This window comes from Dioscorea cayenensis, chromosome 18, assembly GCF_009730915.1.
Source record: "Dioscorea cayenensis subsp. rotundata cultivar TDr96_F1 chromosome 18, TDr96_F1_v2_PseudoChromosome.rev07_lg8_w22 25.fasta, whole genome shotgun sequence".
In the NCBI taxonomy this organism is placed as follows: domain Eukaryota; kingdom Viridiplantae; phylum Streptophyta; class Magnoliopsida; order Dioscoreales; family Dioscoreaceae; genus Dioscorea; species Dioscorea cayenensis.
In genome coordinates, this window is record NC_052488.1 from 2251393 (window position 1) to 2256488 (window position 5096).

Here is a 5096-nt window from a genome sequence, read left to right on the forward strand (position 1 = left end):
GAACAACATTATATATATGTATCAATTATATAAATTAATATAATTTTTTTTGTGAATTAGGATTTTTAGCAACAGATTAGAAATAGATTAATATGTTATATATATATATATATATATATATTTAAATTTTAGCAACGGATTTGCTATGGAATATTTTTTGTTTCTAATTAAAAAACAAATTTAAAACATCCCGATATACATTTCAAATCAAATTCTACATTCTGGAATGGAAATTATTATGTTGCAAATCCGTTGTTAAATTCTGAAATAGGTTAAAAACGATATATATTCTGTTGCAGAATTCAGTAATGATTTTGAAACCAAATAATTTCCATTGCGATTTTCAAAATTTGGAAATGGAATATATTTCATTACAAATCCATTGCAAATGTCTAAAATAAAATCCTATTTTCTTTTGTAAAAAATTAGCAATACGCTTTCTAGAAACTGAAAAATTCCATTTCTAATCAGTTGCTAAAGTGAATTAGCAACGGATTAGAAATGGAAAATGATGTTTGTAAAATGCAATTTTCTTGTAGTGTTTGTTTCACTCTAATTCATGATTTGAATTTGCAGGGATCCGGAGGAAATTGGACAAGTTGTAATCAAGCGTGTGATCAAAGCCTTCCGCAGATGGCACTTGCTCGAGGGAGGCGCACACTCCGCAGCCATCCTCGCCCTCTACAGGCTGTTTGCGGCACATGTGCTTCTCTTTTTATGGTGTTCTATTATTCTTGTTGTGGGAACTAGTTGTAGATCATCCATGAATTAAGTATTGTTGTGAATTAGGTGCATTCCTTTTTGGTTACTTTGCTAGTGATTCTAGTATCTCTGTTTCTATATTGCAATGGAGTTTGAGTAATTTCTGTTATTGTTTCTATTTTTTTCATTGTTATCTATGAATAATATCTGAGGATGAGTTCAGTTGTTCAATGGATTTTCAATGCTCTATAGAGCTCTGTATTTAATCATGATGAATGAGCATTTGAAGCATTGACAACTAGTATCTCTGAGAAGTTTTATTGTCCTTGTCATTGAACCATTACAGGTAATGAATGTTGATAGTTGAGAATATGGAAGTATTGTTAATTTGAGATGGATTTAAGTAAATGGATTTTGTTGGATTGTGCTTCCAAGGTATATTGTGTAAATTAACTGGATCTGTGTTGTGTATTCTTTGTGTATTAAGTGGTAGATGGATTAGGGATGTGTTTTATGTATTGTTTGTTGTTTTATTATTCATTTTTTCTATTATTCTATCATGATTGATTATTTAGATCCTTTTGTGCTATGTTGTGCATGAAGTTAGAGAATATTCTTCTATCACCCATGACTTGGTCTGGTGATTTTATATTACTCACATAATATTTGTCTACCCACTTAGATTGCAGTTTTTCATCATAATCTCTCACACATTTATCATACATGCACATCTAGTGGACCTTTATACCAAACCTTTTGTGCCATGATATAGATTTTAATATGTTATTATTTGAGATAAATTCCAACTGAAATTTTAATTATTTTTTTAAGATGGGTGACGATATTGGTTCTCAGCAATCAAGATCACATCCAATTTGGAATTCAACCCAATCAAATGAAATTGAAAGTCCTAATTTTGAAGGTTCTTTTCCAAATGACCATATCATTGAAGAGAGTGCAGCAGACCATACAGAGTCTACTACACAAAGTGGAAGGCTAAAAAGTGTTGTGTGGAGTCATTTTAAAAAAACTTAAGTTAATGGAAAGAACAAAGCTCAATGTAATTATTGTAAGAAATTATTTGGTGGGAAATCAAAAAATGGAACAAAGCACTTGCATCTACATATGGAATCATGTATCCAACAAAAGATTAGCCTAAGAGGACAGAAACTTATCACATCTAAGATGGTGAAAGGCAAACAAGAATGACAACTATAATATATGATCTAAAATTTGCAAAGAAGGAGCTACCTCAAGTAATTGTTATGCCTGAATTCCACTTTCGATAGTGGATCATCTTTATTTTAAGAAATATTCGTTCGTAATTCAACCACTATTCAAAGTTCTTTCTCGAAACACCATGCAGAAAGAAACTTAAAAACTTATGAGATTGAAAAAATGGTGGCATTAAAATTGATGGACACTAATGAAGGAAGAGTGGAAATTACAACAGATATGTGGACAACAAGCAATCAAAAAAGGGGTATATGGCAATTACTACACACTATGTTGATCAGTCTTGGAATTTGCAAAGCCGCATTTTAAGGTAAATATAAATTCATTTTATGATTATACATTACTTTTTTCATAATAGTAAAATTGTTCTTTATTTTTTATATATTAGAATGATTGATAGTCTTCTTTTATATTAGGCTCGTCTATGTCCCTGCTCTTCACACAAGTGAGAGACTTAGTAATGTGTTGATTGGGTGTTTATTAGTTAGAATATTAATGGCAAATTATCCACCATAATTTTGGGTAATTGTAGCACAAATGATTCCATGATAAAGATAAAAAATAAGTTGCATCTTGGGTCTTTACTAAAGGATGGTTCTTTGCTTCATATGCATTGTTGTGCACATATATTAAATCTAATTGTGAAAGATGGATTGGAAGTGATGAAAGATGGGGTAGAAAAAATTCGTGATAGTGTAGCTTATTAGACTGCAACTCCTAAAAGAGTGAAAAAATTTAAAGAAACAACTAAAAACTATGCATGATGTACACTAAAAGCTTGTGTTTAGATTGTCCAACTAGATGGAATTCGACTTATAAAATTCTTGATATCTCTATATCAGATAAATAAGTATTTTGTAGGCTAAAACATTGTGATGATAAATACACTTGTTTGCCAACAACAACACAATAGAAATTTGCAAGTGAAGTTTATGAGAAGTCGAAGATTTTTAATAGTGTTACAAAATTACACTAGCTCTCCATTTGAAGATATCAACAGTTCTGTGGTTGATGATTCCTTGAATGACTTTGATGCATTTGTGAAAAGTCAACAAAGGGCAAAAAACAACATATCTTGAGTTAGAGCTCGATATTTATTTGGAGGAACATATTTTACCAAGAATATATCCGATTTTGATATTTTGATGTGGTGGAAGTTAAATGGAGTTTAATATCCAACAGTACAAAAATTGCAAAAGATGTATTAACCATTCCAATATCTACTGTAGCTTCTGAATATGCATTCAATTCTAGTGGTCGAATACTAAGTCTGCATGGTAATCGACCTTATTAGCATTCTTTAGAGCCTTTGATATGTTCTAGAAGTTAGTTATGGAGTGAAGAAAATAAAGGTAAAGTAGTTTTCATACATGTTTTATGTATTTATATTTTAATGTTAAATTTTATCATCAATAACTCATTAAATTTCATGTGGCTTTAGAAATGATTTCTTAAGGAATAGAAGACTATGCCAATTTACTTGATGAGATAGATTCCGAAGATGAAGAGAAAAAAAAAAAGATTTTACAAATTAAATGATATTTGGTGCAAAATATAAAAATTTTATTTTTCAAATCTAAAATTCTTTTTTGTTTAATGTAGATGAACTATTAGCAAGTGGAGCTACTCATGGAATGGAAGATGATTGATTATTTGGTGATGAATGGTGATCACCTAAACAAATAGATGCTCTTATTTTAAATTGAATTGAAGTTTTATTTTATGCATTAATAGTATAGTACTTATGGTTGCGTTATCACTAAGTTCACTAACTCATTAAATTTTATATGGGTTATATAGGAATGAGTTCTAAAGCAATGAAAGACTTCAATATACTTAATCGAAAAGATTTTGAAGGTGAAAGTAAAAGAAAATTTTACAAATATAAAGATATTTGGTATAAAATATATAGTTTTCATGATTAAAATTTTAATATTTATTTTGTTTGATGTAGGTGAATTATTAGTAAGTGGAGCTACTCATGGATTGGAAGATAATTGATCTCTATGAAGATGATGATGAATGATTGTCATTTGAACCAAAAAAAAAAACTATGCTTTTTGATTGAAATTTTCAATTGATGCTCTAACATTATTTTGTAACTTTGAATGTCTATTTTCAATTCCTACTTTTGAATGTTCTATGAGTTAGGATGTGACATTGAGACCATGAAGACATGTATGAATTTCATTCTTGCTTTATAGAGCAAATTGTTATTGTTCTATTTACTTTAAAATTTGAATGTCCATTTTCATTTTTGTCTTAAATAGTGTCATGGCGGGACGGGTATCCCCGTGGGTACCCGATTCCCCGTCAGGTGCGGGTGTGGGTTGGGGTTTTGAAAACCCATCGGGTTCGGGTTCAGATTCACGTATGGGGGCGAGGTTGCAGGTGCAGGTGCGGGTGTGGCAAAACCCGACCCGATCCTACCCATTGCCATCCCTAGACTCTCACCCTACGGCTGGGCTCAAACAAGCATGATCCATGATCGGCCTGGTATGGCATGGGCCTGGTCTAATATGGGCTTGGTGCTATATGCTATACTAGGCCATGTTGTGTTGATACAGACCCATACATGGTTAACAAGGCCCATATCCAACCCGACAAGTTTTACAGTCCACCAACCCCCTTCTGTCGCTCAGTCTCTCAGTCTCTGTTATTAGTGATCTTATTAATTCATTAACTGATTCCTCTCTCACATAATTATATTTATATATACGTTATTTATTTTTTAATAAAATAGTTTAATTAAAATTTTGAAATTTTAATAAACTAAACTAAGTGAATAGGTTTACAAATTTTATCAACAAATTTTCCATAAACTAAGATTAAGGTTATGTATATGTACTTCGTGATTAGTATGGGTTATTGAATTATAAATTATCAAATTATCTTATAAGTTCTTTTCATGGATATCGTTCCCAATGTTGTAATTTCTTTTATCTCTTTTAGACATGTTGAAATTTTGATTTTGCAATTATACTTTAGAATTAATATTTGCATATATCCCCATAGATAAAAAGTATACTTTTACGTATGTAATAAAAAAATTATATATGCATAGAGCATCTACAAAGTGCATACTTATCTATAGACAAGATGGTCTTGATGGTCAGAGGCTTGGGGCACTTAAGTAAGTGATTCAAATTCAAATCCTT